Here is a 27993-nt window from a genome sequence, read left to right as displayed (position 1 = left end):
GCTGCATATAAGGCAGCTTCTCACTGTCCTTCCATTTCTTGTTTTACCTCATTTGGTTAAACCACACGAGCTCAGTGCTCCGAACTTCCGTTGTCTTATCTTGAACATCATGTACTGTTCCAGCCCAGCCAGCCACCCAGGAAGGAAGCATTCTGTTCCCATCAGACAGAGGGCCTGGCCGGCAACATGGCCACGCTGTTGAAAAGCTCTGTAAGTAACATTATCTCTATGGCCTTGCAAAGATCTATCAGGACTGGAGAGTGCACAGCGGTAGAGTTTAATAGTTATCTCGGTGTGCTTATCTCACAATCAAATATGAAAAGGAAAACCAGAGGCAAGAGAGGGAGGGTGAGGGCGAGGGAGAGAGGACTCGAGCTTGAGCCTCTTTTCTAATCCATTCTGAGTTTTCCTGAACCCAGTCCTAACTGAACAAATCAGTCTGTCAGGCCTCGATCTTTGTCATACTTATTGGGAACCTAAACTGTGCTAATGCTTTATTGTAGTCAACTCGTGGTTCAAATTGCTATTATATGCTTGTCATTCTTAGTATTACTTGAAATATGTTTTTATTATTCTCTCTCTTTTCTTTTTTAACTTTGATAACTGGATTAAGTATTTCATTAAATATGTAGATGTTGCAGTAAGTGCTGGGGAAAAAAAGGAAATTTGCCTGGCAGGTTCTCAATCTTGTGTTTTTATTTTCCCAAGGCTTCTGGTTTCTCAGAACCTATGCTTTAAACAAGCTGTTTCCTTTTGATTTATACTGCAGAGAATTTTGAGAAGTTCTAAATTAAATGGGTAAAAAAAAAAATTTCAAGTGGTGCAAAAATATTAAAAAATGTGCCATGGAAAAATGCCTGAATCTATTTTACTGAAAAAATTATGCCAGGAACGAAACTGTGAATTGGGTAGAAAAGACTCCATGCCCATTTCTTTCTGCCATAGTAAATTTTAAAGCACCCATTGGATTCTAGACGGTGAGGGTCACGGAAAGCTCATGGATGATCTGGAACAGCGCGTGTGCCTACTCCTCCCTGGCAGGTGCTTTTCACAGGTATAAAGTAGCACGTTTCAAGTAATAGTTTTACTCAGAACGCTTTATTCTGGGCAACTGGAAAGCTGAATCCTTTCCCCAAACTAGAGATGGGTTTATTTCTTCTGTTGACATTCAGCACGTGCTTGCCTGGAATTCCTCTGTCCTCCTCTCCCTTGCTCTGGTGTCGGACCTTCCTAGTCTCCCGTGGACAGTCTCTGAGAGTGGGAACTAATGTTCCAGCAATAATAGTAGCTGGTGCTTCCTGAAGGTTTGTCCTGAGCTTTTCTATTTACCTTGATCTAAGCTCTTTAGATGTACTATAGCATTTCACCTCCACCATGCCCGTGTGAGGTAGTTCTGTGAATCCCCTCGTTTTAAAGTTGAGAAAACTGAGACAGAGAAGTTAAGTGACTTGTAAAAGTTATGGCAGGATTGCAGCCCAGGACGGCGGCTTCCACAGCATGTGCTCATAACCAAATATGATGCCCCCACCCTGGGCCCCTGGCACAAACAGGGAAGAGGAGTAAAATTGTTGAAGGGGGTGAGTCATGACGGAGGGCACGAGGGAGGCTTGTGGGTTGGAAGTGATCTGTTTCTTGATCCAGATGCTGAATTTGTAGAGCTGAATATTTATGCACTTTCATGGGTGTGTATTACACTTTCCTTATATTAAAATAGAAAAGAGGAAATGGGCAAAAATGAAGAATTAAGGTACATATATATCACCATTGGCACATTGAATGCGGGTCTTGCCACTAGGTAGCTTTGGGGTAATGACTTGATCTCTGTCCAAGTCTCAGTTTACTCATCTGCAACAGTGGGGAGAAATTATTCCAACTTCACAGGATCGGAATAAATGGTCTACTTTCCATATAGATTCAGAAGTGAAGACAATCTCTTCTTCGATGCCATGATAATAGGGCATCCCAACTGGTTCAGGGAAGGGAGAATTCGGCTTCATAGCTGGTAACCAGGATCCTTCTTCCTAAATAAATAAAGTGTAGGTATTCAAAAGCCATTTTGTTGGCCAGATCAAGGTGGGTTCCTCCTCCAGGTAAAGAGCTCTTCCTTCCACAACAAATTGTATGACCAGATCCAAGGTTAGCCAACCTGACATTAATAAATCCACTGGCTTCCCCTTGAGGGGGTGCAGACATTGGAGAGAGTACATTTTCCCGTCTCTGGTGTAAATCTTTGTGTTCCAGAAGTAAAAAGCTGAAACGAAAATGAATGGATCTATGTTACTTCCTCTCATTTATGACAAAGGCAGAATTCCAAGGAGAAGCAGGCGAAGAAAGAACAAAGTTAAATTTCTTGGACAATATGACTGTTCCTGTGTCTGCCCGTTGGCTTGATGTGTTTGCAAACCTGTAAGGCCGGAAGTCTCCCTTCCCAGCTTTCGTACCCTGTCACACGGAGCTAGCCCGTAGGCATATATGCATGATGCCCACCACGGGGACCCTCCGCCGTGCCCTTCCACGCCTTCTGGCCCGTCCGTCTTCACAAAGGCCTGCTCTGATTTCACCAATGGTCCGCTCTGTTGGCCACAGTTCTGTCAGAGCAGACAAATTAAACATGTCAGGTGACATATGGAAGAAAAGGCTTTCTGATTTACTGTGGAACTGTTTATGGAGAAGAGTTCTTTCTCTTTTGGCCTGGTACCTGCTCTCAAGGCTTGATCACATTTTAAGGCGTTGCTGCCATTTACTCCAAAAGTCGAGGATAGTTGCGGCCACGTGGCCGTCTGTGTGCGTAGCCATCCGAATCTGGTCAGAAAGGCGCAGCGAGGCTGTTGATGGCACAGGGCAAATGAAGGGAAACTTAAATCTCCCTCCAGCCCTCCCTCGCTTCCTTACCTCGTGATTGGAAGCATCAGGATGGCTGAGTCCGTGGAGGAAAGGACCAAGGGTCACGTCTCAATGAAAAAGAAAAAAAAAAAAGACATCTTTAGTTTAGCGTGGACGCGTCTGAAAACGTCGTACTGTTTGTTGGGACATGTGTATAGAAAGCTCTATTTCCTCCCCCTATTTCTGCTTGCATATAGGATGCTGCCGTGTCTATTTCTGGGGGTGCAGTCCTTTGTAAGAAAGAAAACCCTACCGGTATGGGAAGGTCAGATCGGGGGTGATCGGTTTCCCCCTAGCTTTTCAGATGTCACAGCCAGATGAAGGATAATTTAAGCAGCCCAGCGCCGGGTGATGGGTCTTGCAGAGCTGCCTGTCTGGTGGACCCGGAGGAAAGCTTAGCCTCGGCCAGGTAATTTACGATGGAAGACAAGCGCCGCTCCCTGCAGGCAGCACAACCGAGGTCCTCCGAAGAAGCCCTGCTTTATTGGAGAGAGCTGTTAAGTCTGAAGACAGGATAACTTATGGCCTTCCAGTGGCTGTCCCCCTTTCTCCTCTTCCTTATTGTGATTGTTATTTATTATTTGTGGGCAGGGATGAGAGGGTTCACTTTGCCAACTTTTGAACCCTCTCTAAATTCATGGCTCTGAGTTTTGAACCGTCCCTGAACCTTCCTGCGTTTGAGTTTCTATTCTTCTAGAATTCTGCAGCTTCCCGTGGTGGACGGAGAAAAGACTCTAGAAGGTTTCTTTTAAAAGGTGGAAATAATTCCTGAAACATCAAATAGCTCTTTTTAAAAAGGCAGCCTGGTTTGATGAGTCAAGTGTAAATGAATTGAAAACATATGCTCCAGATGGCCCCTAGTTTCTGCAGCAAGTTCAGGGCTGACTTACTAATAGGGCTTCGTTGGATTCAGAGCTGAGATGAAATAATGTGCAGGGGATGGGCCGGACACATTAGTTCTCTTGGTTCCTACTGCTTTGTTCCTTATTTAATATAAAATGGGCTTTGGTTGAGCTCTGAAAGCTGGAGAGAAGAGGAGGAGACATTTATAAGCAGTCTTTTGCCAAGTAAGAAATCTGTATTAGGAAACAGAGCATTCTGGCGAAGGATTTAAATTCTTGGTTTAATGGCTGTAACATTAGGAGGCAGAGAGAACTTTGAAATCCGGGCTATCTAATTCTCCACTTGGTTGAAGCCCTTCCCACCACCTTCACACCCGCGGCTAATCTGGCACTTCCTTGCCACCCTTCAAGTCCTATCCTTAAGAACCCTGAGAGGTTATTTGGGTCTAGTACCTTCTACGGCCAACTGCCTTAGATACGTCTGTTTGAGAGTGTGCCCTGCAGATGCAGGCAGCCTGGGATCACGGAGAGGACAGCCGAGGAGATTCTGGGCTTCCCGTGGTCCCCGGGCCCCGGGACCAGAGGGGCAGCAGAGCAGATGGCTGGGGATTGGGGCGCAGGTGCCTAGCTCAGCAGCGGGGCAACAACGCCCATCTGATGCCTACGGATGGCACCCTGGGACGTGTGTTTTGGACAGAGTGGCCCTGAGGCCCCAAACCTGACAGAGCCGCGCAAGGAACGTTCACTTCTGCTGCTCACATCCTCCACACATGTCTGGGAACCCCCTTGCTGGGTTCCGTGGGTCTGCCGCCTTTCCCCACCTGACAAAGAGGGGCTTGCCTTTTGCCACCCACCTTGCGGCGCGGCTGTGGGGCAAATGAGAAGTCCCACCGAGAGCTTACGGATCCCTGGTTGCAAGTCAAGCGCCCCTCTGACGTCCCAGGCACTGGTGAAACGTGTTTTTAGCGTTAGAGCTCAGGGAACAAGTAGGTACGTTTTGCCTGCAGTGAGCAAGTGGCTCAAAACATGCTCTCTACTTCTTTGCGGGGAGGACAACGCAGTTGTTACAAGTTACTTTGTGATGACAGAATGTGCTGAAAAGGAACTGCCAAGAAAACCCGTTGGCCCAGCCTGGGGCCTGGGGTCCCGTGGCCAGCTGGGATTATCTAAAGTGGGCGTCCTTAGAGAAAGCAGGAATTCTCTTCCACCACAGACTGTTGAAATCTCCCCATTCAACTGTTTTAAAAGCTGCAGAGAATTAAAAATAGAAGCTTTTTGGAGGGAGGACAGGGTCCTTTGGGGGCACTTTGTTTGCTTTGGTTTCTATCTCCCTCCCTGGAATGCAGTGAAAACCTGGAGAAGCCAGCACTCAAAGAAGGCCTTGCAGAGAAACGACCCCCTCACGCCAGAATGAAGGGTGAGGAGTTCTGGGTTCTGGTTTTATAATCAATTCTGTTTATAGTAAGAAAGCAATAGCCCCCTTCTTGAATTCAGCACATGTCGTCTCTTCTGAATGCTGCCCCTCCTTATTCAAACATTGTAGAGCCTAGAGCTTCAATAGGTTACTATTAAGCAGCTAATGTTAAATACAGACGAACACTGCCAGTTGAATGGGATGACTGTCAGCCTGGTGGTAAAAGTGCCATTCACGCGAGGGAGGTGACAACTGCAAATGGCAGCCACCAGAGACAAAATGGTTGATTGGACGGGTCGGGGGCAGAAGACTTTCAGGCTCTTCTGAAAGTTCAAGACAGGGTAGGGGCCGGGGTGGGGGTGGGGATTGAAAGGCAATCTGTAGGCCACTGGACACTGATTTTAGTCCCTCGGGTCCTAAGAAAATGGAGAAGGGAGAAATGTCTTGGGTCTCAGAGCAGGCTTTGGCTTTTCTCTCTCTCATTGTCACTCCCTCCCTCTGTCTCTGGCTGTCTCTCTCTCTCTCTCTCTCTCTCTCTCTCCCTCCCTCTCTCTCTCTCTCTCTCTCACACACACACACACACACACACACACACACACACACAGCCCCATGGCTTATTCTCCTGGCTCAGATTATATGAAACACCAGACTATACTAGTAAAGGAAGAATTCCAAGTGTTACTTCAGAACTATCTGAAATAAAGTTTTTTATGAGGGATCCCAGTGGGTTGTCTGACCCTGGGACTTTCATTCTTTTCTCAGAAATCCCTGTGGGGAGAAGTCCCAATAAAAAGCAGTAAATAAATATAGAGATTTTGAACACGTCGGTTTAAAGAGGGACGTTCCCCACACCATCCCTGCTGTGGCTCCACAGAGAGGCAGGCCCCCCCCCATTTCCTTCTTGCTCCTACCCAACCTGGCACGGATGCCGTTCTGCAGCAGGCTCCAGGAGGCTGTGGAGAGGGGCCTTTCCCGCTTCGGGAGGCAGAACTCTGAATGGGATCGATTTGTGCCCAGCGGAGGTCTATACAACGGACAAGATGCTGAGGTGGATACACCTCAGTTACGCCCTTGCAAAGAAGCCAAGTGTCTCTTGTCTTTCTTCAGTGAAGGAGGGATTGTGAGAAACATCTGTCCTCTCTACCTCACAAGGGTGATATGAAAATAAAAAAGTTAATTTTTTTGTCGGGCGCTCTCACACTCAGGTGACAGGCAAAGCAATATTATGTTTATTATTATGGTTCCCGCTGTGTCCCTGTGTGCTCATCGCTCTCTCTCACATCACAGGGGTGAGTACCGTCTCCCCGGGAAAAGACAACAGTATAAGCTGCTAATGAGAATATTCACGGGGCCACACTAGACAACCACTTCAAGTTATCATTTCCCCTAGCATTGATCATACTTCATTCCAAAATGAGGAAATCAGAGAACCCGGCTACCTTAAAAATAATGGTGTGGGGCTAGGAAGGGCTGAGATAGACCTAAACGTTTTAATTAATATTTTGAGAAATGCAAAACTTCACTCATGAATGTTTGATTTATACAGACCTGTGCTGTCTGGTTGCCACTGGCCACATGTGGCTAGTAAAGCATCTGAAATGTGACTACTTTGAATTAAGATGTGCTGTGAGTGTAAAATACACCCAGGCTTTTGAAAGTTTGTAACTGTAAGGAAAAGAAAAAAGGAAGATAAATTACCTTATTAATTCTTTCACATGTTACATGTTGAAATGATATGATTGCATACATTTATTAAACGTTTTACTAAAATTAATTGTACCTGGTTCTTTTTCTTTTTTAAATATGGCATAGGGTGGCCCTCCCCTGTAGTGGCTACCAGCAAGTGTGAAATGACATATGCGGCTTCGTTTGTGGTTTGCGTTGTGGTTCTGTCGGGCAGCCCTGGCATGGACTTTATCAACAGACAGTGGGGGGATTGCTGTCTGGAATTCAGCGTTTCTTACCCAACTCACAGTACCAGGGCTATGACTGACCTGGACAAACTCTGATGTTACACATAGTGTAAGGAAAAATCGTGAAACACTTTGTGGCAGATGGAAGAGAAGTTACTGAGTGTCCTTTCTGATGCATCTGTGCATTTATCTCCACTTCTCATTGTTTTCCAGCTTTTTTTTTTTTAAATAATTCTGCGAGTTGTAGAAAACTGGTGATAATGAAAAGGCCTCTTCTCTATAGAAATGCAAATTACTCGTGTCTGGTAGAATGTAGTTGCTCATTGCTCTCTGTATGGATAGACCCTTTTGCCGTTCTATGTACATTTATCTCGGCATAACTTATTGCCCATATATGTGTGATTCCTTGAATTTTGACCCGATGGCAACATCTTACTTGTTCCCTCATTAACTAATGAGTTAAAAAAAAAAATCTTTGACACAAGTTCTTTTTATATTTGTAGGAGAGTCATGATTTCATCTTCTTAGACAACCCTAGAGAGTTTAGGAGTTCACAGTCATCAAAATTAACCATTGTGTCTCTCCCTCCTCCCTTCCCCCCAGCCACTCCTAGGCCCACATGGTAGAAGTACTGAAAGCCTGAGATGGTTTGGAGAATGAGTTTTTCTAAGGAATTGTTTCACCTGACAACCGCGTGAACACTACTCGTACATAGAGCAAGCTAAATTGTGGGTTACTCTGAATTTTGTGAGCCAGCCAGGGAATCCTACCACCCAGTGGAGTATTCGATTCTAAGAGATAACGTGCTGAGTTCCAAATAATGAAAGAGAAACTTAGCATACAACGCACAGGGAAGGTGTCCATGGTGGATATTGATCAAGTACCCAGTGTATAAAATCCCCGAATTTAGTGGCAAACATATATAAAAGAAAGTGGGTTGTTATGGGGCTTTGTCCTCCCCACCTCTTTTGGTTTGTTTGTTTTGCTTTAAAAAACCAGCCTCATTCTTATTTTACCTTATTGTCATTTTTTCAATAAGAACTGGTTTCCTTCAAAGCAAGGCATGACAAGATGACCCAGGCACATCTGTATTTATTTCACACGCCCGTTTATTTCTGTGAATAGAATTGACCTTAAAAAACATGAGCAAACTAAAAATATAAAGTAGGTGATTTCACACACTCCATTCTACGAAATTTGGAAATACTACACTTAGAATGTGTATGTTTTGTTTCTTTTCCTAACTTTTTTTAAGAAGTTGGCTTTTATTAGCAGAAAGATCATTAAATTTTGTGAGTATTGGCCTCCAGCATTTAAGTTTTTACAGAACACATCAGCGTTTACTGGTCTTTCACCAGCGGAGACGCATGATTTTTATGTATCTGTAATTCTGAAAAGGAAACATTCCCTCCACAAATGCAGAACAGCCCACTTATAAAATTTATGTTTGTGGGTTCTTTTCTTATATAAAGCAGCCACCTTGGAGACTCCATTTAAGGTACAATTAAACAATATTCTCGCCTATATAATCTGCCCAAATGTAATTATTTTCTTTTTTGGGTCTTCGGTAAATAACACAGGAGGCTTTGTGGCATGAGGAAATCCCTTGACCTGGGTATTTTCACTACCATAATTTACTTGGTGAAAATGAAAACCAACATATGCCTTTTTATAATTTTTGGTTGTCTGAAATTAATTCATGACATTTAAATTGGCTGTGAGATGCTTTTGATTTTTTACACTAAGAAATACTTTTTTTAAATTGTTAACAAAGAGGAATATGGATTTATGCAACTATTCACTCCAGAATAAGATAACATCTTTCAAAAAGTTGATTTATTTAAGTGAAAACCTTTGATCAAATTTAAAAGATCTTTCTGGGCTTTTGACGTATGTTATAAAAGAGTTTTGCTATATCTTAATTCTCAATAAAATGGGGAAGAAATGCTGGCATATTACATCTCCTTTCATTATTCAAAAATAATAGAACACTATACTTTAAAAATAAAACCCAGGTTTCATTTGCGTGGAAAATTTGTTTCTTATGGAAGAGATTTAGTCCAGAATCATTTGCTACAGAAAGGAATTACTTTATGCTTTAGTTCCGTTCTTTATCTGGGATTTCTCTAACTGGGATTGCTCTCCCAAGCTGATTTTACCTGTTTCTTCTCTCTGAAAGAGTTTGTTACAGTGGTGACCGACAGTGAAATAAACAGATGGATGGATACAAAGACATAGATCCTTTCTGGAAAACAAAGAGTTGGGGAATCATTTCCAGAAAATAGATTTCTTTTGTATTAAACTATAATATTTAAAAGGTAACACGAAGGTGATGTCTTTGTTGTCTGCTGTGTATTTGGGGCTAAAAAAGCTTTGGAAACAAAAAGTTACTATTAACCACATACGACCATACTAATTATCAATACTATCGCTTGCATAAAGAATATCACAGACTCTTTAAGACATATGGCTTTTTTTGTCAGGAGATTCTCCATCGTTAACATGTCCATAATTCATGTGAAAAGTAGCTAGGAAGGGAGTAAATTCAGGAGATAGAGAAGTACTTCGGGTATATGTCATAGGAAATCCAGGCAATCCATGAATTGCCTGTAGTTGTTGGGCAAAGTTTTGTATTTGTTTCTATCTTAGACAAGGGATCTTTCTCAACATTTCAAAAGTATCCCTGACTATCCCCCTTCGGAAAAGCTTCAGAATGCTTTGCTAGCAGGATTGCAAAAGCCACTGCTTGTCTCTATAACATCCAGATGAAAATGAAATTTTAAGAGCGTCTCGTTACTTTATCCGTATGATGCCCAACTCAATCCAAAGACTGTACTTTTCATATGGATTTTTGGCAGTGTGTAACCTTAAAAAGATATAGTTCTGTAAATAATGTGCCACCTCAGACTCCTTTTGTCCAAACTCAGGGCTCCTTTCTGTTGAGCATCATACTGCTTGTCTCCTGTCCCGTCTTTCCGAGCTTCTCCCTGTGAATTAACCAAAGTAAACCTCAGGGTACTGCCGACCGACAGAGGCGTGGGTAATTCGGACCCCATGGGTAGAAATGCAGTACTGTGATCCATTTAAGCATGTGATCAATAGATGTTCATACAATGGGTCTGTGTCAGGAATAAGTTATTAAACAAAGAGTGTGCTGTCGATAAGGGGTTTCATTAATTTAGAAACTCGGGACTCCAGTATTTTTTACAATAACATGAGTGAGAAAGTGATGAATCATTTGCAATCAACTGCAATGAAGACGATATTGCAGTTTATTTTTGCTGGTACTATTCCAGAACTTTATCCACAATTGACTCCAATTTCTCATTCTTCAAAGTTTTCCCTATATCCTGAAAGAAAGGCATAGTTTAACCTGCAGGAGAGCAGGAGTTGAAGGAAATTGCAAAGCAACATCTGAATAATGAACATCTTGCCAGGAAAATGTGTCTGATCTCCAAGGAAAGGGTGTTGGAAGAGATGCGAGATGGCAGGGGGATTTTCTCTGACATGATCTGGAATTTTTTGACAGCACTATCTCCCCGTTTACGAAGCACAGAGAAGTATGCTGGAGAAGCGAGGATGTCCTGGAGACATGATCAGAAGGAGAACTGCAGACAAGGATGTTGTTCAAACCAGCTCACCGTTCATCTCGGTATTTTCAGGGTTTTTCTCTGCATCTCATGCTAATGACAAGCCCGTACCAAAGACAGACCTTTTCCAGATGCATCAGTGAATTTACTGGGTTTTTTATCCTCCTACAGATAATAATAAATCACTACAATTTAAAAAGCATTTCATTTTCATAATAATCATTTAAAGCTGCCACCACCATCATAATAATTATTGTTATTATGCTGATTTTTATAAATAAGAATACTGAAGTTCAGACTTTTTTTAATCATCCAAGTAATAGGTGGAGAGGCAGGGATTCTTAAATACAAATCATCAAACCTCACGTCCCCTGCTTTTCTCCCACCTTTTGGAATGACACTGGGGTAGAAAAAGATATTAATCTCTTAATAATTGCGTTTGCTTTTTTGAGTAAGAACTGGAAGAAATGTAATATGCCATTTAAAATACTTTTACATTTATAGACTTATACAATATTCATACTGTTTTGCAATATTTAAGAGAGGAGGAAGTATAATTCTTCACCATAAAAATAAACTAATACCATCGGGCTAGGAGTTGCCAGCAACCAAAGCGTCCTGATTGCTTCCATACACTGTTGGGCGCATGGATGGAAGTTTGGCGATTGGAAGGAGTGAGACCAGCACACTGTAGGCCTCTCTGTGAATCCCCACCATCCCTCCAGGGTGCACTGGGGCCCTTCCTCCTCCTCTCGATTTGTTCCCCTCCCGTGAGGATTTGCTATTCCATCCAGAGCAAATCCAAAGAGAAAGTCGGGGTCTCCATGCCATGCTGTGCACTTGGCTTCAGACAGCCTCACCAGATTACCTTTCAGCTGAATTCAAAGATGAAAATCAGAAAACCAAACCAAAACAAACCTTTACAGCAGTCTTTATCTCAAGGACTGGGCTCCCTTTCCAACACAGAATGGCTTCTCCCTGCTACGGGGTTGTTCTTCAACAACAGATGGGTCTATAAGTGAAAAGAGACCTCCTCATTTGTCTGGTGGCATGTGAACTTCTTCAAATGCACATGTGGTTCTGAGGGCCTTGGAGGGACCACACGACATTAATGCAATTTCCTCTTTGATGGGCCCCCTCTCTACCAGCCCTGATGTTCAGGCATCCACATTCAAGACGCAGGCCTCCATCAGATCAGCATGAGTGCCACGGAGCTTTGTGGAGCTTCGCCAAAGTAACAGGCCAGCATTTGGGAGAAGCTAGTGATGATGTGATTTCAATTTCATACCATCTGTCCCCAGATTTCTTTCACTACGGGGCTGGTCACTGGCTTTGAAGAACAGTCAGAATGCCAGGGCCCTGGAATGCTCTGTATGGAGCAGTTGAAAGGACAGGAGACATTGTAAGCCCCATGGCGGGTCCTCGCCGTAGGGAAGTGGACAGAGACTGCTGCTCCCATTAAGAGATGTACTTGAAAGTCTTAATGAAAACAGTGTCAACCTTCAACAGCTGGCTGTGTGTCTGAGAGGCTGGGCAGGAGATGTCATGTTGCTTCCTGGGTGAGAGACAGACCACAGGCCACCAAGGAAGAAAGGGTACAAGATTGGCTGGCATTCTTCTCAGCAGGGAACATTCTTCCTTCTTGGGAGAATAGAGTCTTACCCACCTATTGTTGAAAAGTAACTCCCTCCAACCCCTTTCTCCAGCAAGATCTCACCATTCCAATAAGAACCTAAACCGGAAAACAAAAACACAAGGGGGAAAAATGGCTTTTTTTGGCCAGTGAGTCAGAGGGTTTTTTGTTTTTGTTTTGTTTTGTTTTGTTTTTAGGTGGATTATTTTACACAGCCCCTTGAATGATTATTTTCTTTGCTCCCAGGCAATCCGGATTAATTGATACAATAAAGGTCTGGAAGCCCTAAAATGTTGGTTTAATTCCCAACTCTGACACAAAAGAAGCTAAACGACTTGCAGGAGAATATGTTGAAAAATCAACAACAATTTTCCTATCTACATACAGTGTTGGAGTGCCACTGGGACTTTGTGTGGCAGTCAAAAAAATTGTGTTCCAAATGCTAATTATTCACCAGTTGGCGTTCCAGATCGTGTCTCTTGACATCAGTAAGTTGATTGCTAACAGGATGATAATACTGGTTTAACTTTTTAAATGTGGGTTTCAAAAGTATAAGTTTTCAAAGTCACCAGAGAAACAGAATATTGAATGAAGAAAAAAAAAAAAAAAACGTAGGCAAGAATCAGGATGTCAACTCGTTCATTTTGCAATGAGAAAACCAGGGCCCAGCAAGGTTAGCGACCTGGTCAAGGCCACAGAGAAGGTTAGTGACATGCCAGGACAAGAATGCTGGGCTTGACTTTGATCAGTACCACATTCTAGAAACCATTTGGCTTTTTATATGCCTGCTTTCTATGATGATTCCTGGAAAGGGATTTCTCCTGACATGGGTCTTTCACGGCTCTACGTGGGTGATTGGGGGGCAACTCGCAAGGGCACTTTTTGATAGAGCGGCTTCCCCGTCGTGTGCAATGCTCATTCTTCGATGACAGAATTGCCAGTGTCTCCTATCAGTCGCTGAAGCCTTAGAAGGCATGAAAATAAACAAAGCCTGACAACTCCGTTCCCGTGTTATGACCTGTTCACCTCCCTGCCACTTCCAACTTCACTTCTCCCTGAGTAGCCTCCACGTTATTTAAGTCAGCAGGACTTTCAGAAATCAGGCAGTGTGCGCCAAGGCTGCCAGAAGGAAGGGCTGTGTGACCGGCATGTGTGGCTCTGAGTTCTTTAAACTCCAGGTTATGCCTGGCACGGAAGGAGTTGAGGCCACTCTGAGGGTGGCTTTTAGTCTCGAAATTTCCAGATTTTTTTCCTTTTCTCTTAACCACTTCACGCCCTGGAATTACTAAGGTTCTCACTCTGATAAAAATTTCTTAAAGTACTCGGGAGCCTACTTTGTTCTGGAATGTTCCGAAAGGCGGCCTGAACAAAAGCATGGGTAACCCCTTAAATAAATGAAAAGTAAATCAACTTACAGTTTACTGTGGATGACACTAACAATCATTCAAATTCATTTTACTTTATGTTTTCCAAATTCATTTTAAAATGCCTGTTTGTACATGGACACTCACAGCGGCATTTTTCATAGTGGCCTAAACGTAGAAGCAACCCAAATAAATGTCTGCCGATTTATGACAGACATGTCATGAGGACTGGGTGAACAAAGATGCAGTGTATCTATATGATGGAATATTTTTCAGCAATAAAAACAAAGTACTGATATATACTACAGTATGGGTGTGCCTCAAAAAGTTATGCCAAGTGAGAGAAGCCAGACGGAAAAAAACCCCCCACATATTATATGGTTCCATTCATACGAAACGTTCAGAAAAGGTGAATCTGTAGAAACAGAAAGTAGCTTAGTGATTGCTGAAGGCTGGAGGTGAGAATGAAGAATGACTGCAAATGGACACAAGGTTACTTTTGAAGGATGACCAAAATGTTCTAAAATTAGGCTGTGGCGGTGGGTACGCAGCTCTGTAAATTTGCTCATCATTGAGCTGTATACTCTGAATGAGGGAGTTCTATGGTGTGGAAATTATACCTCACTAAAGCAGTGAAAACCAACAACCACACAGCAGACGCCCCAGCTCTTAGTATGGAGGACGTCTCTGGGGGCAGGCGGCGTTGGGAGAGACTGATTCAGCAGTGGGGTTTTCCTCAGCCCCACGGCTCCTTATGGAGAGCCAGCGACCTTCAAGTCCTTCAGGAGCCCTTGACATGATGCAACAATTTATAAAATCAACTGTCTGCCCTTGTGAAGTGAAGCCTGACAAAAGTCTCAGTTCAGGGACACATGCATTCAAAGGGAAAAAGCCCATGGCTGCGGCAATTAGGTCTGCAATTAAGACACTTCAAGTGTTGGGGGCTGACAGGGAGTTAAAGTAAATGTTGATTCAGTTATAAAGTTTTCAAAGATGTATCCTTGCAAAAGGGTCTTGCACAACTGCAGGGTTTTGTTTATTTATGCATTGTTATTGTCTTTAAAATATTCCTTCCCCCCCCCCAGACAATTTCCAGTCAGCACTGGGACCCTTAGCAGGGGAGACTGGAAGCGGGTCTGAATAATGCATTCAAGATAATTTCAAAAAATCACCCTTTAACGAGTACCATATTCCCTCCAATTTTCCCTTATATATGATTCACCATTTTGCAAATACTGATGTATAAAGAATGCATTGAATGTGGCAAAAGTTGAAGATAGCCCCTGTGGATAAGACCTAATGGACGCCATCCTGAAATAATACACACAGCTCAGCCTCCAGACATGTGTCTTCAATTTAAAATAATTCAGCAATCATGTTCAACCAGAACCTGATTACACAAAATGGGACTTTTTAACTCCCAGACTTGGATCAAATTTTGAGGCCACAAAAAAGGGGGGTGGTGGAGATAATATGTGCCATGTTTATATATTCCAGATACTGTGATTAAACGATCCACACTCAGATTTAACTGTTTCTCTGAGCTAATCAAGGTACCTATAACCATTTCCCACCTATAGATATTTGCCAAGGCTTTATGAGAACTTGTGTCAAAGTCCTGGGCCAAGATGCAAAGGGAAGAAAGCTGAAAATCAGTTGAGGTCTTCTGTCTGAATATTATGGTCTCCAAAGCTCTGTCACGTTCTCCACTTTCCTTGGAGACTCAGGAGGGAGGAGCCAGAACTGGACAGAATCGGCTTTTCCTGGCATGACACTCTGGGTAGCCTGGCACATCGTGTCTGCTGTGGTCCCTGGAAGATGCTCTGCCCCTCTTTTGATCTGTTACCTCCTTGCCCACTGTCTCCCTTCTCCCTTATCACTATGGCTGGTCTTCTTTCTCACAGGCAGGTTGGACCTGTGCCCATATGGGATTTCTGAGATGCTAGGAAGTCTCCACATCCTTCTCCTTCCACAGACTGCCCAATGATTGAGCTGCTACCATTATTGGTACTTATTACTTCCAAACCCTTTGCTCAGAAGAAATGGTGGATATAAAAGTGTTTGGTGAATCCCAAGCAATGGTCTCTGGTGATAAGATTGCCAGATAAAATACAAATGCTCAGGTCCATTCAAATTTCAGATAAACAACAAATAATTTTTAGTATGCATATGTCCCAAATTTGCATAAGGCATATACATACTAAAAAATTATTTGTTGTTTAACTGATACTTGAATTTAGCCGGGAACTGTGTACTTTTACTGGCTGAATCTGGGAACCCTATCTATCTAGTGAGCACCACGGTGTGGTGTACGGGTGAGGAAGCCCATGGCTGAGAAGGGTGGGAAAATGAGACTGTAACGTGAGCGGATATCCCCGCGCCACTGGTGAAGGGCTCTGAGCCAGTTCCTTTCCCCAGAACTATTAAAGGATCTGATGGTTTACAAATCAAGTAGCCTAAACCTGAGCATACGGGAAATAAAGGGTCTTGCGTCTTATGTTTCAATGAGATGAACATATTTAGAATGGGTGATCTTCTCTTTAAACTGGTAATGTCAATAAACCTGTCAACCTTTTGTTGACAGGTTTATCGATATTTTAGGAGTTAAAAGAAGAAAGCTGGATTTTTGGATACTGGGTGAGGGAAGAACTCCTGCTGCTTTGGGTTCTGTCTTCTGTGTCTGACCTGGGGTCGGGGGGGAGGCAAGCAAGGCCTGGTGGGAAGTGTGCTGGGGAGGGGGCTGATGATGGTGCTGGGGTGTCTACAAACCAGCTCGTCTCAAGAAATCCATTACTAACAATAAAACAGCAAAATTTGCAAGTGACCGGCCTTTCTCCCCATAAGTGAGAGTGGATTTAATATTATCTTTTTCCATCACTTCACTTTTAATCACTTGCACACCAAGAGAGAAAAGTGACTTAAAAGTCAACACTCTGGGGATTCCAGGTGAGTTGACTAGGTCCCAAACCATCGGTCATTCAGGTGAAAAATCAACTGTCACATGTGCTGGGGGCACAAGTTTTGGTTGAGATCCACTGCTCCCGGATATTTCTCGTAGGGAAGCCCAGAGGGGGACTTTCTCTGCTGTCCAAGCTACCGTGTCCTGCTTGTGGCCGGTCCCCAATTCCCCTCAGGTTAGTAAACTCACAGAGTCAAGAAGAGGGGTTGTCTTCTCTTCTTTCTCTTCCTTTCTTTCCTCCTTGATAGAGCAACATTTCTTTTTAGGGTCTACTCGGTGTCACACAGGCTCAGGTCCTGCCGGGAAGAGCTTGGAGTTCAAAAGAAGGGAAGGTGGCATTATATGAGGAGATCGAAAGGATTCTGCAAGGGATTGAGAGCATTGGGAGGGTCAAGGAGAAGCTGAGCAGGGAAGAAAGGGGCAAGGTTCTTGGGATGAGAGGCAGGGCATTACTGGTAAGACCTATCATTGGGTAGAAAGTCATGACAGCAGTTCTAGGAGGCACAAAGAATTGGGCTGATGATGAAGTTTCCAAAATAAATAGTCCTCACCACCCCTCCCTTATGGAAGGGAGCTGCCTCTGTATCAACCATGGAAGGGCTGCTTTGGGACACTGTTCTCAGCTCCCCTTGGGGTCTTTGTCTCTGATGTAGCCATGTTTCAGAGGAAATGGAACTACCTTCATTTTGTTTATATTTAAAAGTCAGTGTACTGCTGTGGAATGATACAGATCTCACGTAGGCATCCCTGGGTCTTGATCACCTGACTCATTTTATTCTCCCTTATGTGACCATTCATAGTTTACAGATTTTCCTTTTCTAAGTCTTGTGAAGGCAAAAGTAGTATCCCATTTGTTTCTGTCTCCTAACAGTGCTTTGTGGTGCCCCAGACCCATCACAGGGACTCGAAAAACGTTTGAATGAATAGTATTAACAGAAAAACCTTTCTTTTGCTCTGTTAAAAATAATGCTAACTAGTTTCTACTGACATACTATCGATGTATCCTAAGAAACTGTCTCCTCAAATTATGGCTTCAACAATGGATCAAAAATCAATTTCCAAGTAAGTTTCTTGGTAGAAAGCACTACACCCACACAGACACACACACACTCACTCCACAGCCATAAAAAAGTCATTTGTGAATTTAAGAACCACAGAATCACAATAGATAATCCATACTCAGTTATGATCTATTTCTAAGGCCACAGAGAGCGTGAGTAAATGAAACACACAGATCATCTTCAAATCACACAAGCATCTAAGACTTCTTCTTCTTCTTCTTCTTCTTTTTTTTTTTTTTGCTGCAAGAGCTGATAAGTGGAAAGTCTGCCAATTTGGGAGTTTTACCTTCTCCTGTTTTGCATATTTTTCCTTTTGGTGAAAGCAGAGAAGTCGCGGACAATGTAGTTTCCCCGTCAAATCTAAGAGGCCATTGGTCAGAGGACATGGAATCGTTTGGGTGCCACTGAGCAAAAAGGCATTGCCATGGAAACAGCCCAAATTCAGAGACAATAAGATGTTGAAAAATACATGGCTCAGGATCTATGGAATACACATAATTCTGCCTCCCACTTAGCCCAGGGCTTTGCATATTATAGGTGGTCAATAAATATTTGTTGAAAGGGTGAGTAAATAAAGGGGACAAGCAGAAATCCCTCGGGTTCTATGATGCCTAGAGTCAGCTTCTGAGAACAGTGGATCAGATCTCTTTTTGATGCTTTAAGTAATCACTGTGCAAGGACAGGGGCCGGCTCTCTGATTGCTAAAAACCAAACAAAACACAAAGAGGCAAAAAACTAGATTGCAGACCGCATCCCAACCATCTACGCCCAGAGGAGGCAGGCCTCGTGTGTTGTTCAGGAAGGAATAGTGAGTTTTCATCCCCAGGGGTTTTTTTCTTTGAACAATCAAAGAAGGGATAGCTGTGTGCAAGAATCACACTGAAGTGCACAAGAGTGTGCAAATGAGTGTGTGTGTGTAGGATAAGGAAGGTAGGTGCATATAAATACATAACCAAGAGTAAAAAAAAAGCTTGCTGGGTTTCACACACGCACCGGAAAACAGCGCACACACATGACTGAAGCCCTCACGTCTCAGAAATGCAGCTTGCAACTCTGTGTCTGCTCTCTGTGATAATATGGGCAATATTAATGTCATCTTCTAAGCCCCCAAAAATACAGCCGACTCTGTTCAACAGAGCTGGTCAGCCTGCGGCAGGTAAATCATCTCCAGATCAGAACTCCATGTACACATAATCTTTGGAGCATTTACAAAGCCTGGAGGCACGGAGTGACAGATCTGGAATACTGATATGACTCATCGCCTATCTCACCTGAGTGTGTGTGCGTGTGTTCTTTTCCACCAGTAATAAGGAGGTATTTTCTGACATGGACCTCCTCATGAATTGGCTTTTAGTTCACCTTTTCAGGGGTCCTGCCAGAGAACCAAGAGGTCATTTTAATTAAGAGTAGAATTCAATTTTTGGAACACTGACACGCCTTCCGAAATACTCTTTTTTTTCCGTGTACGTCCAATGCTTGTGCAAGGCCATCCTAAGATCGTTTCTGTTTTCAAGAAGACACTGCATGCGTCTGTCTCACTATTTTCCATCCAGCAGAGTCAGGCTGGAGCGGAACAATTTGGTCGGTGTTAGCCTCAGTCACAGAAGGACTTAAGTAAAGAATTTAACACTGAATGTGATTCCAGAGGTTATTTCCCGAGGGCCCAGCACAGGCTTTTGAACGGAGTACCTGCCCGAGTAACATTCATTAAGTGAAGGGATGAATGACGGACCTTGAGAAGCAGACCATCTGCCACCGCAGGGCCACAGGCAGAGGCTGTGGAGGGTACTGCAGGGGGGCTTCCTGCAACGCGTTCTGAACACTGCGGAGAAGTGCTGTGTGTGAGAAGGGAGTTCCTGTTCAAACAGGGTGAGGAGTGGTGGATTTCACGGGGGCTTTTCAAACTCTTGTGCTTGTGTCTCCCCTGAAAGAATTTTGAAACTTGTGTACCCTTGTCACACTGTTAGGCAGGCATCTAAATGGTTTCACCCCAAATTATAGCAGTTACAGAGGACATAATGTCTGGCATGTTTTAAATACTGACATTAAATACAAAACTGTTACATTATCCTTTTTTTTTACGCTTTTACTTATTTATTTATTGAGAAAGAGAGAGAGTACACACACACACACACACACACACACACACACACACACACACACACACGTGGGTGGGGGAGGGGCAGAGGGAGCAAGAGAGTCCCAAGCGGACTCTCTGCTGAGCCCAGAGCCAGACATGGGGCTCGATCCCAGGACCCTGAGATCATGATCTGAGTCAAAATCAAGAGTCGGATGCTTAACCAACTGTGCCACATAGGTGCCCCTACATTATCCTTTTAAAAGTATCTACAGAATCTAAGAACCAGAGCAGGTGATACCCAGCTCACTACTTTTTTTTTTTTAATATAGAAAGAAACTCTTGAAATTTTATATTTCTTTATTTTCCTAAGTTTTCATAATTCATTTGTTTTCTACTCACCTTTCATAATTTCATCCCAATAGAAAGTATTTTTATGCTTAAATGTCGTATCATTGAACACTCTATTTTACTGTTTTGTAACAAAAATACATTGTGATTTGAAGTGGATATTTTTCTTCATTTTGCCTATAATGCTATATTTTTAAAAATTCTACCATTGATATTTAACAAATAACAATCTATTCTTAGAAACTTTCCTTTAAATTATTAAACACAAAAAGTAAGTTACTGAATATTCACCTTCTAATGAGATGGAAGAAGTTTTTGGTTTAATCAGAATTCAAATAAGGTCTATACGTGGCAATAGTTTGATGTGTCTCTTAAGTCTCTTTCAGCCTTTAAATCTCAACTTCTCTCTCTCTCTCTCCAATTTATTAACAATATCAGGCCCCTTTTCCCTGAATTTCCTGTAAATTATTAGTTAAATCTAGAAGTTTGACCAGATTCAAGTTCAACTTTTTGGCAACAATGTTTTATTTTAGCTAATGATAGGTACTTGTGTACCTTTCCTAAGGTTTTAAATTTCAGTGTGTATCTGCCTTTCTGTGCAAGCTACATAGGCAGGTAAGCACACATCCTCGTTATCAAAAAGATGGAAGATAATGATATCATATAGAATTCAGATAGATGATCCCTGGCAAAGGGAAATTGAGGCAACCCATTAAGGGCAAGGACATGAAGTACACAGATCATGTGATGGAAGGTTTAGTCATCCCACAGACGAAGAACCTATCCGGCTGAGCTGAGGGCAGAGAGTAGGGGGACCATGGACAGGGTCATGGAAGAAGCAGCTGTGATCACCAAGCAGAGCTTCCTGACCAACTACAGAAGAGTAGAAAAGTGGAGGGTCATCTGGGCTACAGGCCTCTTGTTTCGAGGCGACGTCAGGACAGGCCCATCATGAGCTCTGTGAGAGCATGCGAACCTGCGTGGAGGCAGGGCTCTGAGGAGGAGGCTGCCGGAGAGACAGAGGACCGAGTCCCACCAGATTTGAGCAGATACTCTGGACTGGAGAGCGTAGGGCATGGATCATCTTCTCAGTGAGGTGACACAGAGGTTGCTTAGCTTTCGAATGAGTTAATAAAATAAAGTAAATAAACCAAGAATCTAATAGAATATCAAAAAAATGAAGAAATTGAAATACACTATCTCGAGACTTTCCCAATAGGACGAACACTGTTATTTCACAGAAGAAAGAAATGTCTTGCCCTTTCCTCTTGCCTTGATAATTTTAAAAGAACAAGAGCCTACCATCTTTGAATAAGTGACATTGCTTCCCAAGAAAGGACATTCACAAATTTAGAAGCACACACACACATTATATCCTGCCCTTATTTTTGTGGGTCTGTGAAAGCTTTGTTATGAACTGACATTTGAAAACAACTGGCTTAGAGAACACAGTTATCAATTATATTTTCTGAATACATCCCATAGCACGACGTAGAAGTGTGTCAGAATATGTATGAAATATATGTCTATAGCACTTAAGGACTATCTCCTAGGACTTTCCTTAGTAAAATTGCCATTGCTTCTTACTGCAGTAATACAGCGATGTGTGTTATTATAAGTCATAAAAAGTGGTTTATTATTCAATAATAAACTCATAATATTCATGATATTTGGCTCATAATATTCAGCTGGAGCCCTTGCTCCAATATCGTAGGAAAGTCAGGTTAAGGTGAAGCTGAGGAAGGTACCCTTAGCCTGAGTACTACCTGACCCCGGGGGTAGGGGCTGGCCCTTTCTTTGTGTCCTTTCCCCCTGCCCTGGTCCACAGAGGAGGTAGATTCATACCCGGGGCCACTGGGGAGTTGGTTGCTCTGTCGTCCATCACCTGCGCCCTAAGGGGTGATTCCAACATCAGAAAATGGGCTAGGACGGTGCTCAGTTGGGGAGGTAAGAAAGCCCGAGTTGGTGTAATGAGCGTTCTGTTGAAAGCGTGTGGAAGATCCAGCCCCTTGCCATGGCCCACCACGGCCCCTGGAGCCACCCAGCAGCCCCCACGGGCAGTGTGACTGCAGTCCCCATTTCGTGCTGCAACAAAGTGACTCTCTCTCTTCCCCTGGGGCCTGAACTACAGAGTTCTGGGGTGTGCCTGAGGGCCATTGACATGTGCGCTTAGCGGTACAAGGGAGCACACAATGCTCTGAAGCAAGGAGAGCTAGTCACAGAGGCTATGCGGGCCCCCCCATGTCTTGTCAAGGAAATGTTCCAGGCCCAGGGCCCATTCTTCTGCGGCTGCGCAGGGGTTGAAAGACGACATGCACAAGACTGCCCTTCCCAACTCTGGGCTACATTCTGAGGAGTAGCAGAAACGAAGCTCAGAAAGTCAGAAGGGGCAGGATCATAGCAGGCCTTATGTTGCAAAGCGGGAGCTTTGGGCATCCTTCTGTAATCAACGTGGCAGCTCAGAGAAGCCTTAGGACAGAGGCATACTGTGGTTAGATCAGGGACTCGTGAGCCAGGCCCCCTGGGTTTGAGTCCTAGCTCCGCTCTCAGTACTATAGGACCCTGGACAAATTATTTAACCTCTCTGTGCTCAGTTTCCTCCTCTATGAAACGAGAAGAATAGCAAGTCCCAGTGTCTGAGTCTTTCGTGGGAATTAAGTGAGACAGTAAGTAAAGTGCCTGGAAGGGTGCCTGCCCCCTTGTAACACTGTGTTATTGGAAGGGATTTAAGGACTGAGTCACCTGATATACCACGGCTCGCTGCTTGGCGAGCCACCTTCTGCTTCTCAGCCTCAGTGGCTTCGTCTACAAAAGGAAGAGATTCAATGAGATGCTCTCAGGCCTCGTGGCTCTGATACTCTCTGGCTGTAGTTGCAACACAGGGACAGGCTTGCATTTGAACTTCAAAATAGGCCTCAGTCCCTCACCGGCCCCATGTGAAGGTGGAAGACTGACAATCCAAATGGAACCAAGGCTCTTTAAGCAAAAGAGCTCATCCGACTGTCAAGCGTAATACAAAGAACTCTCATGAGGAGCCATCTTCTGTGTCTCAGGGAAAAGAAAGCAAAGCTGTCTGATAGCTTGTGAATTTACACAAACCAGGTCGCCTCCCGCCCTGCTTTTTGAACATCTCGAACCAAATGAATTCCCCATGTCAGCAGAATTTTACATATGTTATGCACAAACACATCACTGGAACGTGAGGAAAGACATAAATAATGCAAATGGAGCATCCATCTTAGCCCTGGCCAGATGAGGCGGGGGTGGGGGCCGTAATTACCTTGCGGAGCCCCGACAATGGCCTCAGTGGCAGTCTATTTTCGAGGCAGAGATACAGAGCCTGCTAAACAGGAGAGACCTGGAAGCCCTGGGCCGGCCCTGATACAAGGTAGGGAGCGAGAAGCAGAGACGCGGAGAGCGGGACAGAGAGAAGGTGTGCACAGGGAAGGGCCCTCGCTGGCACGGAGTGAGGACAAAAGATGGGAGCGTCACCTTCTGAATCCTCACCATGGCATTTTGAGCAAGCTGTTGATTCGGCTTGAGCTGAAATTACAAAGGACTGTGAATTATACATGGCAAATTGTCTGGGCTGGTCCCTTAGCAGATGGGAAAACCGTGGTGGCAAATGAAATTAGCAGGCTGCCTCGTGGAATGAGCCCCTGCACCTTTGCTCCTTGGTGCTTGCAGAGTCTGCATGGCCTATAAACACCAGGACCGTCACTGGGAGGTTTTTTTGTTTTTTTTTTCCTCCATTGTGAACAAAACCACCATAAGAAACAACAACAACAACAAAAAAACCCCTAAAACATGAAACGATAAACTTTTCTCTTTTGCAGATTTAAGAGAGAAATTCCCTTTTCCAAGAAATTGCCAACCGGTTTTAACTCTTGGAGGCTTGCGTTGGAGTAAGTGTGAGACGAGGCTGCCAGATTTCTCCTTCCCTCACTCACAGCCCACACTGGGCACCATGAACTCTATTATCCCCTCTAGAGAGTTCTGCACTGGGCACAGATGGAACAGCAGAAAGGAGAAAAAATCAGCTGTCCCAGGAGAGAAGACTGCTCCCTTCCTCCAAAAACTAGTGGTTTCTGTTGAAATAGCAGCTAACCACCGTCCCTTGGAGGGTTCCCACTGAGCTACAGAGCTCAGGGAGCTCCAAGGAGCCAGCACAGCAAAAATCCAGAGACAATGGCACTCACCAAACAGCAGGAGGAAGGCAGATGGGGAGCTCTCAGAAATCACCCTCCCTTGATTAGCAGGCTTCTGGGGAGTCAGCTAGGATTTCCATAAAGTCTGGGCTTTTTGGAAATCAGTTCACTAGGCTTCTATCCTTGGGGGAGACATAACCCAGCAGACAGATACTCAAAATCATAATAATCATTAAAACAACCATAATAATAATGATAATAAGACTAGTTGCAATCCTAAATACAAGTGTAATAAAAGCTAGTACTTATTTAATGCTTACTATGTGCCCACCACTGGGTTAAGCACTTTGCACGCATTTTCTCACTTAATCCTTAAATAAGAGTTTGAGGTCGATACTATTATTAGTGTCATTTTAGAGGTGATGAATGGTGGTGTAGAGAAAAGAAATGTCTTGCAAAGGTCACGGTGGTGGATTGATTGCCAAAGTGATCACCATTCTTCACGCTTCCCAGGATCCACACTCCGCACACACTCTGCAATGTGATTTTGCAGCTTTTGCCCGCTTCCATGGCTTGCTTTTGGCCATTAGAATGAGGTTCTGCTGATAGTGTCCCGATGCTGAGCCTGGACCTCCAACACTTCCTTCTTCTCTTTCTCTTGGAACTCAGGTGAGCCGTCCAGTTAGCCAACCCAGAAAAGCCTGCTGGAGGATGAGGGCCTATGTGGAACAGAGATGAGCCATCTCACCTGAGACCAACCCACCCCAGCCAGCCTCCTGAAGATACTTGGAAAAGCCCAGACGAGCTCAGATGAGCCTGGCCCAGATTAGTAGAACCACCAAGCTGATCTGTGGACCAGTGAGCAATAATAAATGGTTGTTGTTTTAAGCCACGAAGTTTGGGGGTGGTTGTTACATAGTAATTAACAACTGAAACAATGGCCTAAGTAATACTAGCATTCCAAACCAGGTTTCTTTACTCCACAAAATCCTTTGCCTTTTAATTTCTGATTTCTAGTGACATACCCCCATGTTCCCTACCTTACTCACCAACCTCATCTTCTCCAATTCTACCTTTCTCTTTCCAGTAGGTTCTAGTAGCAAACATTCCTGATTGCTGGTGAAGGAGTTGGGAATCTTGATTGAAAAAGCCAGCAATGGTGACTGCAATCCTTTCATTGGCCATTGAACAGGAGGGAACGTGTGATCCATTTCTGATGATGAGACAGAAGGATGAGCCAACTGAAGGGCTGTGGGGACAGATTTCTTTTTTACTGAGGATAAAAACACCAGAACATACAATCTTTTTCTGATTTTGCTTGCTGCCCATCATCTTGCAACAATGAGAGGGGTCCACCTGAGGCTGAAGCCAACTGAATATGGCAGAACATGGACACTGAGGTCACTGTGATCACTCAGACAATGAGACAGAACCATGCTTGGGATCCATAGTGTTTTTCCTTTGAATTTTCCCTTTTGTTTCAGCCAGTTTGATTTTTTTTTTTTTTTTTTTTTTTTTTACTAGTAGCTGAAAGCATCCTAATGGATAGAGTTCCAATCACCAGATAAAAGGATCCAGCCATCTGGTTGTTGAGTCCTGTGTTCCTACAAAAACCAAAGTTCAGGGGACACTAAAGCTGATTCCCAGGAGGCAGACCTCAATTCGTGGGAGCCCTGTATTTCTGACCCATATCTACTCCTTTGGGCTGACATTAGCAGTAAGTGTCTCTCTTGGGACTCAGAGGAGGATGACTGCAGAATGGGGGTAAAGGGACAAGACTTGGGGGAAGTTCTGGGGAGCATGGCTGAAGTGTGGCCAGACATCAAAGTCCGCAACAGATGTTCCATGCATGCTCAGATGCCGACCAATCAAAACACAGGGCCACTGCGGTGCTGGGGCAGGGGAAGTTTGGGGATCATGGGGAAGTTGGGGGCCACTGCGTGGGAAGGATCCTTGAGGAGGGGTCAGGGCAGAAAAGGTAGAAAATGGATACTATGGGGCAGGTGGATCGGCAGTCAGGACAGCATGTGTTCATCCGTTTGGACTTATTTGCCGAAATTTTAACAACTTGTTCAGTCATACTGAGGCATGCCAGACAATTCTCTTCTAATACGCACTACATTCTACGTGCTTCTGTCTACTCTGTCAGCTTGTGGACCCCAGAGGCCAGAGGCGCTGTGATACTCATTTGCATATCCCTAGCACAGAGGCCATCTCAACACAGCTGGGGGAATTGAACAGAATCAACAATATAAACCCCTAAGACCCATTCTCTCCATCTAGTCCAGATTCTGAATAAAGGAGAATCTGACTGGTCACAGCCATTTTCCTCCGAAACAATTATTTCTTTGGAGCAGAGTTATGGAGAGTTAAGGTGACCTCTGACGGTCCGACCTCCTTCGCCCTGAGATAGCTCAAGATTAAACTGTCTCACTGAGGACAGCAGATGGCAGAGGGAGCTGGGGGGGAGAGGGCAGCCCCCTGTGTCTTGCAAGCTGTGGAGCACGCTGTGCCTCCATCATCATTAGTGATTCAACAGTTCTCATTTGACTGAGAAAGAGCGCAAAACTCTGCTCCAGACAACCTGGCCCTGGGAACTCGTCGAATGAGCCAGGAATCCCCAGGACGTGGACACTGTCTGGTTCTTGGCGGCACTTCTGGGTCCTATTCATCTTTCTTTTCACCAACACCAATCATGGCAGGGGCCCCGGGGCCAGCTGCTGGGAGCCCGAGTGGGGGAATGAATGAATGAGGGCACCGTCCTTTGCAAGTAGTTTTGAAATACAGACATGAAATGAACTTTGGAATCATAGTAATTTGGGTTCACATCCAGGTTTTGTCACATAACGGCTACTGACTTCAGGCAAACACCTTAGCTTGGGTAAAGTTTCGTTGCTCATGTACAAATAGATATAATAAAGCCAAGGTCAAGAGCTCACGACTCACGTCGGGTGCCTAGGACAACACTCAGCTGTGCTCGATGAACTGCAACTACTCCACTTCTGTCTTCGTTTTCTTTTTTTTCTTCATTTCATCTTTGTTTTAATATTATTACTGCCATTATTACTATTATGCTTAAACTCACTAAGCAATACCCTCTGCATGTATTAGAACTGCCTGGTTTGAGGTTTTTTTCCACCTAAATAATGTCCGGATAAATCAGCATAAATGTTTTCTCTAAACAGTCTTTGTTGTCCTTTTATAGCCATTTCACTCGCATCCACTAAGCAGGAAGAGCTGTTGGAAACCAGCCCAAGAAAGCATTAACGTGCACCTACTTCCATTGATCTTCTCCCTCATAATTTTCACTGGGTACTTAACGGTGTGCTGGGCACAGTGCAAAACTCCTTATTACTCTTCTCTCTTTCCTAATCTCTACCACAACAAGGAGGTGGGTATCAAGGTAATCTTCAGTTTACAGATGAGGAAGCAGAGGCTCAGAGAGGTTAAATGAAGAGATGAGGGGGAGGAGAGTAGCGAGCCAGGATCACCACGTGGAGGTTGCCCACTTCCGGCCATTCCTTCCTCCCCTGAGGTCTGGCACACTTTCGGTTTTGAGCCATCAGCTCCACCCCTAACTCCAATGAGTGACTCTAATTGGTTTAAACCAACCACGGAAGTCCTATCCTTTCTGCACAGCGATTGGCTCAAGTAAACCAGACCCTAGCCAATCAGTTCAGGGCATATCCCCTAGCCAATCTTATTGAAGTGACTGACTTTTCCTGCACTGGCTGTGAGAACGAGTTCTCCCTTTTCTT

The 27993-nt window shown here is 44.0% G+C and overlaps 1 long non-coding RNA gene across 1 annotated transcript; it reads left to right on the top strand.

Moving 5' to 3' along the window:
• LOC141373873 (uncharacterized) lies at nt 1–27993 on the top strand. Its single transcript, XR_012380253.1, has 3 exons — nt 1–210; nt 24905–25093; nt 25323–27993. It is a non-coding gene; the product is annotated as an uncharacterized lncRNA (long non-coding RNA).

This window comes from Callorhinus ursinus, unplaced genomic scaffold (assembly GCF_003265705.2).
Source record: "Callorhinus ursinus isolate GAN/ISIS: 27379988/994484 unplaced genomic scaffold, GSC_fseal_2.0 scaffold12, whole genome shotgun sequence".
NCBI lineage: Eukaryota > Metazoa > Chordata > Mammalia > Carnivora > Otariidae > Callorhinus > Callorhinus ursinus.
This window is presented reverse-complemented; position numbering and strand designations above follow the sequence as displayed.